Source organism: Petaurus breviceps, unplaced genomic scaffold, assembly GCF_028583685.1.
Source record: "Petaurus breviceps papuanus isolate PSGF00001 unplaced genomic scaffold, PetGlider_PUasm1.0 91041, whole genome shotgun sequence".
Lineage (NCBI taxonomy): Eukaryota > Metazoa > Chordata > Mammalia > Diprotodontia > Petauridae > Petaurus > Petaurus breviceps.
In genome coordinates, this window is record NW_027187400.1 from 40,166,071 (window position 1) to 40,179,007 (window position 12,937).

Consider the following 12,937-nt stretch of genomic DNA (forward strand, 5'->3'; position numbering starts at 1 on the left):
AAGTACAAGGTAGAGATGTGTCTAAAGTATAATTTATATGAAAAAGATCTGGAAGTTAGAGTGGACCAGAAGCCCTACATAAGTCAAGTGCGATGAAGCAGCCAAAAAAACAAATGCAGTCTTAGGATGCTTCTTTTAAAAAAAGCATTTTGTCTAGACCTAGGAAGATGGAAGTCCTACTTTGCTCTTCTCTGGCCAGACTCCATCTGGAGGACTGTGTTCAGTTCTGGGCAGGACATCAATATGCTGGAGAGGGTCCAAGAAGGCAGGGCAGTCAGGAAGGCAAAGGGTCTCCAGTCTGTGCCATATGAGAATGACCTGAAGAAACAGGAAATGCTCAGCTTGGCTAGGAGAAGGCTCAGGGGGAACATAACAGTCTTTAAATATTTGAAAGGCTGTCATTCGTAAGAAGAATTGGACTTGTCTCACTTGGCCCAAAGGGGCCGTTACTAGGAGGAATGGGTAGAAATCACAAAGGAGCACGGCTTTTTGAGCTCGGCTTGAGGAACAACATCCTAATAATTCAAGCCATCCCAGAGCGGAATGGGCTACTCACAGAGGTGGTGAGCTCCCCAACCCTGGAGGCCTTCGAGCAGAGGCTGGGTCACTGCTTGGTTGTCTCTATTATGCATATGCTTAGAGAGCCCTTAAGAGCTCTCACAGATGAGCCCAAGTCCCTGAAAAAAGCCACATCTCCTTTCAGGCTTCGAGGGGTGGCACTGAGGGGGGAGGGTGATTTTTCTATAACGCTATGAGCTTGAGCCCCCATCCTGGTATGTTTGTCCCAATGTTAATAGGCAGGTAGCAAGGCAGGCAAGAGGCATTTATTAAATACATAGTGTATTCCAGGCCCTGTGCTGAGGACTGGGGATATAGATAGATACAAGCAAGCAAACAAATAAGTGAAAGCAAAAAGACTGTTCCTATTCTCAAGGATCTTCCATTTGAATTCAAGAAGGTAATGCTGCACATAGAAGGGAGCTGAAAAGGGGAGGGGAAGAGACATCACTTTGTCCTGTGTTTGTATATAGTTGTTTGCATGTAAATTTACATCCTCCATTAGACTGTGAGATCCTTGAGGGCAAGGACTGGTTTTTGACTTCCTTTTTATCACCAAAGCTTAGCATATTGGCGGCACATTTTTGGTTGTTCAGTCATTTTTCAATCATGTCCAACTCTTTGTGACTTGATTTGGGATGTTCTTGGCAGATATACTAGAGTGGTTTGCCATTTCCTTCTCTGCCTCATTTTCTAGATGAGCAAACTGAGGAAAACAGGGTGAAGTGACTTGCCCAGGGTCACACAGCTAGTAAGTATCTGAGGTTGGATTTGAACTAAGGTCTGCCTGACTCTAGGCCTGGCAGTCTATCCATTTTGCCAACTAGGTGCCCTAATTGGCACACAGTAGGCACTTAATGAATACTCGTCAAATTGAATTGAATTGATTGGTGGTAAAGTCTGTAGAGTCATAAACATAGCCAGGAGGTGAATGAATGAATGAACCATCAGTGATTGGCAACTCAGGTTCATTTAATGAATTAATATCATTTAGCTCTTACAAAGGGATATTTACTGTAATATTTACAGTCACAAAATTAATTTTTCTAAAGCAGGCCTGACCATGTCACCTCCATATACTCAATAAAATCTCTATTACCTCCAGGATCAAATACAAAATCCTCTGGTGTTCAAAGCCCTTAATAACCTAGCCCTGAGCTACCTTTCCTCTCTTTTTCCACCTTCTATCCCTTCAGGTCCTAACTGATCCCCTGACACTGGCTTCTCCACAAACAGAACACTCCATTTCTCAGTTCCTGGCATTTTCTGTGCCTGTCTCATGAGCCTTCGATGCCTTCCCTCCTCATCTCCATATCTGACTTTCCTGGCCAAGTCCCAGTTCAGATCTTAACTTTGACCGAAAGCCTTTCCCAAAGTCTCTTAATTCTAGTGCTTTCACTCTGTTTATTATTTTCTATTTATCCTGTAAATACCGTGTTTCCCCGATAATAAGACCTATCCCGAAAATAAGCCCTCCCCTTACTGTGTAAGATTCCTCTAAAATAAGCCCTTCCCCGAAAATAAGCCCTATTGAGATTGCTACTGTAGTGAAGGTGATCCCCTGTGCTACACGCTACATTACGGTACCCTCTGTATGCACTGCCCTCCCCCCTGTGAAACGCACACTGCGCTCCGAGCTGCATCCAATCAGAGCTGCAGCAGTGAGCGCGTCATCCTGTTCTTCCCCAGAGATTTGCTTGCTGGCGCCATTGAGAGCAGTGCTGCGGAGGAGAGCTGAGGCAGGACAACATAAGCCCTCCCCTGAAAATAAGCCCTCTGGTGTTTTTCTTTCCAAAAAAATAATAAGACAGTGTCTTATTATCGGGGAAAAACGGTAGCTTGCTTTATATATGTGTATTTACGTCTTGTCTTCCCCCATTAGACTGTAAACTCCCAGAGGACAGGGATTGTCTTTTGCCCCTGTGTGTAGCCCCAGTGTTTGGCACAGTACCTGGCACATAGTTGGAGCTTAATAAATGCTTATTGATTGGGAAGACAGAGCAACGATAGAAGTGACAAAGCATTTCCCCCCAACACCTGGGCTCACACTTAAACGACACATAGCATTTACCCACCAAATTCACTTGGAATTGGGCAGAGCTCTTGCTGGTGAGTCATTTCTCAGGGGTGTCTGACTCTCCGTGACCCCATTTGGGGTTTTCTTGGCAAAGACACTGGAGTGGTTTATGTCCTTCTCTGACTCGTTTTATGTTTACCACCTGCCTGCCCAAATACGTATTAAGCACCTACTATGTGCCGGGCACTATGCTAAGATGCAACGAAAGACAAAAATCAACCAACATTTATTAAGTGCCTACTGTGTGCCAAGCACTGGATATATAAAGACAAAATCAATCTATGTTTCTTTGTTTATGTTTCTTAAGTGAGTACCTACACATGGCAGGCACAGTGCTAAGGGTATATAAAGAGGCAAAAGACAGTCCTTGTCCTCAAGGAGTTTACAGTCTAGTGGGGATTGAGTTGGGATTATTTCATTCTTTGTGTCTGTATACCAGGCCCTTAATAATGCTAATTTATTGATTGATCTATTTCTTGGTGCTAATCTTCCAGTACCAAGCTGGGCCTCTTCCAGGACAATAGGACTCCTTGTTGTCAACCTCACCAGTCCCAATGGACCCAAAGAGACTCCCAGAGGCCACTGAAGCTGTTTTAGGCTGGGTGCTACCTCCCCACCCCATCCCACCCCCAGCTCTCCAGGCAGAATAATAGATTTCCCCTTACCTATTTCTACCTTCCCCATGCCTAGCCATGTTAGGCTTTGCCACTGACCTCCCAGGTTCCCATTTGGGCCACCCCTCTTGCCCCTGCTCCTGGCTCAGTCTATGGGGTTCTCCGGGTCTAGGACCCTCCTCTTGGCTCTCTAGGGAGGGTTCTGTGGGCCCCCAGGATCTACTCTGGAGGTAAGGCCCTCCCCAACCTCCTGTCTGACTCTTTCAGAAAGCTCCTTCATGGGCCCAGCTGCTGGTTCCCAGCCTCATCACTTAGGTTCTTCATGCCCCCAGCCCCTGCTCTGCCTCTGAAGGCAGGACTCTACCCAATCCCTGCTCCTAGCTTGGAGGGTCAGCTTCTCCTCCAGCCCCTGGCCCCCTGCTCTGAAAGTGGCTCCTTCCAGGGTCCCAGTCCAGGGAAGAAGGCTCTGAACAGCCAGTGAGCAGTTAGCTGAGCAGTGCTTCTCACTGTTAACTGTCTTCTGGGCTCCCACCTCTGATTCCTCCTTCTAGCTCTTCTGTTTCCCCTGGAGGCACTTTCCTGTTAGCAATTAACTCTCTCATTAGTGAGAGTCCTTAATGTATATAAATAATCATTTGATTCAGACACTGAGAAGGCAGCAGCCTGATCCCCAAGAGACCCCCCTCCCCTAAAATAAGGAGGGGGAGCAGTCCATCACAGCTGGCTTGTTAATCCAGCCTATTCAGCTTCCTGGCTGAGGCTTTGGCCCTCAAGATCCCCCAGGATTCAATTCAATTAAACAAGCTTTTATTGAGAGAGGTGGTAGAGTGTGGGTATTGAACAAGCCTTGGGGGCAGGCAGACCTGGGTCTCTAACCTACTGGCTATAGGACCTTAGGCAAGTCCTGAGACCTAGGCCATTCTGGCTAAGCAGGAGCTCATCCACATTGGGAAAGGGAGTTTCCTCATTGGTCAATCAGATCTGGGGATACAAAAAGAGGTAAAAGAGAGGCCCTGCCCTCAAGGAACTTACAGTCTAATGGGGGAGACCTGTAAGCAAATCTATGCAAAGCAACCTATATACAAAGAAACCTATATATTTCCTATATACGTAGGAAATAATTAGCAGAGGGGAGGTACTAGAATTAAAGATTCATTTTGCCAAAGAGTCACAGTTCCTATGCACCACAGAACAAAATTCTGGTGCCCAGCATGGGGGGGGGGCGGGGAGGCCGGCATATAAAGGAGAGCCTTTCTCCCACCAAAATAGTTCCTGCCCTGAAGCTGACATTTTACTGCTCATCCTGCTCTGCCTCGTCTCAGAATGAAAAGGGTCTCTTTCTCCTTACAACACCTCCACCCCAGCCCTGTGGATTCTGGAGAGTTTGGAAGGAAGAGATCGGAATTTGGATCCAGAAAACCATGGTCTGAGTACTTCCTAGCCGTGTGACCCTGGACAAGTCCCTTAATCTCTCTCTGCTTCAGTTTCCTCAACTGCAAAACGGGGATAGTAGCAGCATCTCATACAAGGCTGTTTGTGGGGATGAGGTGGGATATTCGTTGTTGGTATTGTTTGCTGTTTGTCCTACGTTTTTAAAGACCTGGTGACGTCTTCACTTGTGAGTGAATTGTAAGACAGTTTAAGTAAGACAGAGTTGTATGAAGACGTCAGCCTCACTCTCTTTTCCAGAGTCTTCCAAGTCCAGTGGTCGGACAGAAGTCAAGAGGACTGGCGATGGCCCGGGATGCAGTGGGTGACCTGGGCATCTTCTATGCTCTGAGCACCCCATAGTACCGGCTTCACAGCTGGTGGAACAAATTATTCCCATCTGCCCATTCTGTGGGGAGAAGTCTCTGGGTAGATACCCCCCGCTATAGAATGCTGCAATAAGGGTAATAGTCACCATAATTATTATTTTCATCCACTAGGCACTTGCTAAATGTTGCTGATTAAAAGAGCATGAGGCAGAGGAACTCCGCTGTGGCTGTCTAGGAGCTCCTTAGAATGCCCTCCCTCCTCATCCTTCACTTCTTGGGATCCTAGGCTTCCTCCAAAGCCCAGCTCCTATGGGAGTACTCCAGCTACTTTGCATACATGGTATCTCATATCTACTTTTATGTGAACACCTTCTTTCTTTCAATAGAATGTAAATTCCTTGAGGGCAGGGACTATTTTAGGGGTGTTTTTTGTGTCTGCACCCCAGCACCCGGGAAAGTGTCTGACACATAGTAGGTGTCTAATAAATGCTTGCTAAATAAATGAGTGATTGATGGAATAGGGGATGAGAACCAGAGAGCCCACACAGTCAAAAAAAATGCCAAACAGTCAGGCCTTAAGATGCAGGACACAGCAGTGACCATTGTGGAGGAAACTTTCCTGTTTATGAGAAGATAAGAAAATTGATAAACTGGTAAAGCTCCCTGGTTTCCTCTAAAGAAGCCAGTAGAACAAGAATCAATCAGTGCCCTCCCCAGCCACGGCCATGGAGGGAACTTTCCCTTGTAGGAGACAGGAGAGAAATGTATGACAGGGAAAGCAGATTGCGATGAGCTCCCCCTCCTGTCTTCCCTGCTGGTGTTGTCTGTGACCTTGGCTGCTTGGCCAATCAGGGATCGAGTAAAACGTCTGTTTCCCTGTGGTCTCATGTAGTCCGAGGCAGGATCTTGTGTTGCTTGAGAGCTGTGATACTGAGCACATCCAGGAGAGTATCTGAGTGGTTATGGCTCATCCTGTACCTTCAATCTCTGACCCTTCCCAACAGAGCTCACTTCCCTCATCAGTGGGCAAGATGGCTCAGTTGTGGGAGCGCTGTTGGGACTGAGAGGGATTCGATAGAGGCTGTGCCTGAAGTACTATCCCTCCAAATCCTGGAAGTCCTTCTGTAGCAGAGGAGAAGGCCTGCTCAGGGCTTCTACAGAACTCCTGCCTCCAATTTCAGGCGCAGACGCTGCATCTGGCCTCCCAGTGATTATTACCGGGTGCTCTCCAGGGTACTGGTTCACTCTGGCTCTTGTCTCATTCCTCCCAGACCCCCAGCTTCCCAGTTCCTTGGGTTTCCTATTCCTGCAACCCTTAGAACATCAACTCTCCAAACTGTGTCTTTCCAAGATATCAGCTCCCCCAGGATCCTGACCTTCTGACTGAATCACCTTTAGTTAGTCAATCCAATAAGCATTTATTAAGCACCTACTATGGCTAAGCCCTGGGGGTACAAAGAAAGGAGAACAAAAACAATCCAGTCCCTGCCCTTGAGGAACTCAGTCTAAAGGAGCAGACAACATACAAACAGCCATGTACAAGATATAAACAGATATCAAACAGCAGTCTCAGAAGAAAGCCACCGAGATTAAGGAGCCCTTCAGTCATGGTTTCTAGTTCCCCACAAAAAAATAGTAAGGAATAATGAGGAGGAGGATAATGACTAGAATTTATACGGCACTTTAATCAAGGCTGGCCAAATGCTTCAGAAACATTATCTTGTTTTACAATAACTTTGGGAAGTGGGTGCTACCAATTCCTCCATTTTGCAGATGAGAAAATTGAGGCAGACAGAGGTGAGTAGACTCTCAGGACTCCAGTCTCATCCCACAATCTTCCCTACTTCATGCAGTCTCTATTCCAGCTCCCCAAACAGTGCTTCCCCTATACACAACATCCCCTTCCCTTTCCTAACTCCTGATGTTTGCACAGAGGGTCCTCTCCTCACTCCTGTCTCCTGGACTCTTGTTTCCTTCCAAGCAAGGCTCAGCGGATGACTCTCCAAGAGTCGGAAGCTCCTTGAGGACACCTAGCACAGTGCCTGGTACACAGTAAGTGCTTAATATGGGTTGATTGCTTCGCTTTGGGTCCCTGTATGATTCTGGCTACCCTAGAAATCTCCCTCTTCAGCTGGACCTCAGGCATTTGTAGACAGCGGGGTCCTCGGCCTCATCACCCTGTGGGGGCTGAACTAGGATCTCTGGAGGAACAGGAAAGAACTGGGTTCATGTCAGCAGCGCCTTCTCCTTTTTCTCCTTTGTGACGGGTGGGGAGTCACCCTGGTGCCTCCTTGATGAGGAGGCTGGGGAGGCCCACGGATAGCTGTTGATTTTCCATTGTAGTGTAAGACACATCCAGAACTCTAGGGATGAGTTCTGGACAAACTCCTTGGAACCACCATCCTTCCAGTCCCTTGGAAGGGGTTTCACTCACATTGCAGGCATCCCCCTTTACTCTTCCTTCTCCCCCACCCCCAAGTCTAATCCCTTGACAGGCCTTTTTTTGGCATCCATCCTCTCTCTCCACTCCCTCCTTCAATCAATAAGCATTTATTAAATGACTACTATATACCAGCACTAGGCTGGGTGCTGGCGATATAAAGACAAGGTGAAAAATATACTCTCTATCCTCAAGAAACTTCTGTTCTTATGGTTGGGGGGAGGGGGCTATGCTGTGTAAACAGAAAGACATATACCTGATGATTGGAGGAGGAAGAAGGAGAAGCATTAACGATGGGTATTGGGGAAAGGATTTCCACAGCAGATGACCCAATGGCTGGGCCCCATCAGAAGCTAGCAATTTCAAGAGACAGGAAAGAAAGAATGAATGAATGGATGAAAACATTTATTAGGTGAAGAGAGGAGGAATTACAATCCAGGCATGAGAAACATCCTATTCAAAGGGAAACTGAGGCTCATTGAGGGAAAGGCCTTGCCAAAAGTTACAGCGAATTAGCAGTAGAGCCCAAGGGCCAGAACACAGTCTGACCACCACCCAGGGCTCTGGGGAAGTGTTTGGGACCCTTCTCTGTCTCTTAGTACAGAGATGTCTCAAATTGGGACACCAAGTCACATGCATTCCCTAGTCCCCACATTGCTCCTGCCTCCCTCAAGAGTGAACCAGTGGCCAGGGGTAAAGTCCTCAGGGAAGACAACTGAGGGGAAGATAGGGAAGAGAGTGTCCCCAGACCCACCCTCTCAGAAACACCCTCCACCAGTGTATGGTATTCTGACTATACCCTGGGGCACTCCACGGAGGGTGGGAACAGAATCCATAATTAGTCCTGGAGTCTCAGGAGATTCAATTCAACAAACATTTAGCAATGTTTTTAAATTTTATTTTTCATCACCTACATTTCTCCACACAGCCCTACTTCAACTTCTAATAAAGAAGGGGAAAAAAACAGTTCAGTAAAACTAATTAACACATCAACCAATCAACAAGAATTTATTAAGTGACTGTTGTATACCAGGAGCTGTGCTAGGTCCTACTAAGAATAAAACCATCCCTATTCCCAATCTGTCCTTCAATACACATCTATTAAGTGTCTATTATGTGCCAGGAACTGTGCTAGACACTGGAGATACACACAGGCAAAAGACAACCCAGGCCCTCAGGAAGCTTACAGTCTAACAGGTGAGACAACATGCAAACAGATATATACAAAGCTAGATAGATGCAGGATAAATGGGAAATAATTAACTGAAGGAAAACACTGGAATTAAGAATGGTTAAGGAAGCATTTCTGTAGAAGGTGGGGTTTTATTTGGGATGTAAAGGAAGCTGGGAGAGTCAGTAGGTAGAGATGAAGAGAAAAGAATGTTCCAGGCATGGGGGATAGCCAGAGAAAATGCCCAGAGCTGAGGGATGGAATGTCTGGTTTGTGGAACAGCCTGGAAGCCTGTGTCCCTGGATCTAAGCGCATGTATGAGGAAGGAAAGTGCAACAAGACTGGGAAGGTAGGAGGGGACTAGGTTCTGAAGGGTTTTGAATGCCAAACAGAGGATTTTGTATTTGCTTTTGAAGGTAATAGAGAGCCACTGAAGTTTATTGAGTAAGGGTTGGTGGTGACATGATCAGACCTGCATTTTAGAAAAACACTATGTGTATTTGTATGTATGTTTATGTGTGTATATGTATACATGATAGATACACACATATATATGTATTATATATGAAATATATATACATATATCAGTTAAGTGGAGCATTGGATAGACTGCCAGGCCTAGAGTCAGGAAGACTCTTCTTCCTGAGTTCAAATCTAGACACTTAGTACTAGACACAGACACTTACTATCTGTGTGACCCTGGGCAAGTCACTTCACTCTGTTTGCCTCAGTTTCCTCATCTGTAAAACAAGCTGGAGAAGGAAATGGCAAACCCCTCCAGTATCTTCACTACAAAAACTCCAAAAGGGGTCATGAAGAGTTAGACAGAACTGAAAAATTACTCAACAATATATGTGCATACATGCATACATACATACATACATACATACATATATTAAATACAAAATAGTTTGGGAATGAAAGTATAAGCAAATGGGAGAAACAGGAAAGGCTTCATTCACCTTAAAGGAAGGGAGGGACTCTATAGGAGGAGGTAAGGAGGAAGTGTTTGTTGAACTTGGGGTATGGTCAGTGCAAAGGTGTGTCCAGGTGAGGAAGAGAGAAAAGGCAAATGGAGCTGTTTTGCAGAGTGTGGAGGAGGAGTAATGTATAATAAGACTGAAAAGATAGAATGGGAACAAGTCTCAAAGAGCTTTAAAAGCTAACCTATTTCTATTTCATCCTGGACTTGAACCAGTTCTTCCTGCCCCCAAAAATCAGTTTTCTATCCCCTACACCTCTCTCATAGACCCTTCCAAAAATCCTGAAGTAGTAAAGCAAACATGAGTACATTGTTGCATCTGACCAAGGGACTCCTTTGAGTCTGCTGCTGAGACACCATCCCTGGACATCACTGCCCTCCAAGGACCGCCATCACCAACCCTCACACAGACGTAAGTCTCGGACAACTTCTTCACTTACCATGGCTTCCTCTTTTCGTGCTGGGACAAAGGCCAGAGAAGAACAGGATGTCACAGCTGGAAGTGAAGACATAGGCACGTTGGAAGTCAATGAGGAAGGAACCAAGAGGTTGGAAAAGGAGATTCCAGAGAGAGGGAGAATGCTTGTGGATTCACCTGCTAGAGAAGACAGGGCAGGGCCAGGTGGGTGTGGATAGGATCAAGCACTGATGTGGAAGGGCTGGAGGAAAGGAGGAGAGAGTGAGGCATTATGTCAGAAAAGGGGTTTTGAGATTATGAGAAAGAAATTGAAGGGGGAGGTCTCATGGTGAATGGCCTCATCTTTCTCAATAGAGTAGAGACCAGGTCTTCATAGGGGAGGCTTGAGGGGAAAGAGGTATACAATTGCTTCTGGGGGAGTCAGATGGGAAATCAATTAGGGAGGAAAGAAAGGACTGCCTTGCTGCAGTGAGGGCCCAGTTCAGGTTGAACTCATAAGGTACCCAGAAGGGACCTAGTAGATAATTACTGAAATGCTGATTGATTGCATTTACCTGTCCTTGTTTCTGCCTGTAACGGCTTATTTTAAAGCCCAAGAAGGCTGATGACTTCCCTGTGACTCCACATGGGCCTCTCTAGGCAGCTCTCTCTCCCTTTGCAGACTTCCACAGCAGCCTTGCCTCCAATCACTGCTCTTCTTACCTAATTCTTTCCTCTATTTTTCCGGATCTCCCCTTATGCATTGTCCTCCACTATTAGAATGTAAGCTCCTTGAGGGTAGAAACTGTACTCCAAGCACTTAAAACTTTCTTTAACTGGCATACTAACAGCGTAATAAATGGGTCTTTTTTTTCTCCATCAAAGAACAGTGTAATGGGGAGAAATGACCTACAAACAAGCATGATGTAAGCTGGAAGGTGATGGGGCAAAGGAGAGGTCTGAGAATATTTAATAGAAATCACCCTCAGTCTGGGAGGATTGAGCAGAACCTTCCTCCTACCGTCCCTGGTGGGGGGCGGGGGGAGGGCAGGAAAGAGGAGGGAGGAAGAGCCGCTGAGACCCAGCCAGAGATGGTACCTGTTGTCATAACGGCACCACTATGCCCCCCCTTCCCTTCTCTTCCCTCCTCCCCCCACCGTTCCCCCCCCCCCCAACCCTTGGACCACTTCTCTATCCCTGTCCCTGACCAGGGTCCTTCCTCACCAGTGTGCAAGGATCTGTGAAGATGCAGTTGTTAATGTCAGCGTCAATGTCAGTGTCAGGGACAGTATGTCATTGTGTACGACTGACCAGAGATTCTGAAATGGAGTGGTCACTTCCAAGTTTTCCATCATTCTTACATTAGTGACCAGCCCACCTCCTCCCAAAGCAACCCCCGATAAGGCAAACCAAGAAAACGGCTAGCTGCTCCGCCCCCCAGAAGGGGCCCGCTGGGGTCCTCCTTCAGGAATACACCATGCTGCCCGCTAGGTTATGAAGCAAGTGTAGGATCCATTCCAGGGATGGGGGCCTCGATTCAAGGCATGGAAGAGGCCGGCACAAGACTAGGCTACTGGTCATCCGATGTGTCCCTTGTGAAGAGGAGAAACTTGTGAAATTAGAGGAAAGGGGGCGTGTGGATCGTAGGCACATGTTTGGGTGGGTTGAAATGATAGGCTTCGATTGAGGATGGTCTTAGAGGCTGAGCAGGGAGTGTGTGGCATGATTGGGGTGTTTTCTAACCCCCTTCTGACTCTTCAGAAAAAATCCAGGACTAGAGTGAAGGGTCCCCAAGCCCCTTCGCCCCCGACCACTCCCCTATCTCGATCTTCTCCCCATTTTTCTCATCCTAGCCCATTCGGGGCACCGCCTCATGCAATGTGGCTGCGCGAAAAAGGGCTTAGGGACTACAATTCCCAGAATCCTTTGAGACGCATGAATAGGATCCCTCCCCAACCAAGCTAAGCGCCTGCCGCTGAGGCCTCTGGGAAAATGGATTCCGTGAGCTGTGGGGGAGGGGCCCGGTTGGATAGCTCCTTCTGCGCAGGTGCAGGCACAGCCTCGGACCGACCTGAGCGGCGTCCTCTTTGTCGGCTCGGACCCGCGGCGTCAGGTGACTGCGGCCCCCGGGACCCCGGCGGCCGAGTTGGGGGGGCGGGGTCTGACCCCCTTCCCGTCCCTGTCCCCTAACCCTGACCTTTCTTCAGCCGTCCTTCTCTCTGGGGAAGACGGGGAAGATGAGCCGGCCCCGCCCTGCCACGAACGTCACCTGTTGTCATGACGTCATCACCACGCCCCCTTCCCTTCCCTCCTCCACCCACTGTCCTCCCCCTCCCTGAAGCCTTGGGCCTGGTCCCGGTCCCAGCCCCCTTCCCAGGCAGGGTCCTTCTTCCCCACGTGTGCCCCGGTCCGTGAAGGTGCCGTCGTCAATGTCAGCGTCAATGTCAATATCATTGTCAGTGTCCATGTCAGTGTCAGTGACGGCTCGTCTTTGTGTGTGTGATTCGTGTCCGAATTCCGGGCAGTGCGGTGCCAGGCTAATGTCCACTCAGTGTGTGCTGAGTTAAAGTGTCATCTTCAGTGTGATTTTTATGGATGTGTGAGTGTAGGCGTGTGTGCCAGTGTGTGTCGGTGCCCTCCTGGGCATGTGCAGAGACATTCCCCTGAGAGTCCTGTTTCCTGAACTCCATCCCTCTGCCTGCCCAGTCGGTGTGTGAGGATTTATTCTGATTGTAGGTCATCTTGTATAAGGCCACGGTAGGGGGTGTGACAGTGGGGGTGGGGCTGAGCAGAGTTGTGAGTCTTCTGGGGGGGGGGAGGCCGTGGGGGGGGGGGGGATGTGGGTTAGGCGGCGGCGATGGCGGGCAGGGAAAAAAAGGGCAGCCTGGCCGGCCAGATGCAGTGTGGTGTCCGGTATGATCGTGCCGGTGCGACTACTGCG

At 48.0% G+C, this 12,937-nt stretch overlaps 2 protein-coding genes across 7 annotated transcripts in view; both read left to right on the top strand.

The window, feature by feature from the left end:
* LOC138154540 (cytochrome c oxidase subunit 7A1, mitochondrial-like) overlaps positions 1 to 12,937 on the top strand; it is a 259,360-nt gene that overhangs the window by 60,647 nt on the left and 185,776 nt on the right. The window lies entirely within an intron of this gene.
* Positions 11,983 to 12,937, top strand: part of LOC138154018 (zinc finger protein 420-like) — a 19,215-nt gene continuing 18,260 nt past the window's right edge. For 2 of the 5 annotated variants that reach the window (XM_069078445.1, XM_069078449.1), the window contains exon 1: positions 11,983 to 12,109. The gene's annotated coding sequence lies outside the window, so the exon portion shown is untranslated. The other 3 variants (XM_069078448.1, XM_069078447.1, XM_069078446.1) reach the window with 3 other exon arrangements.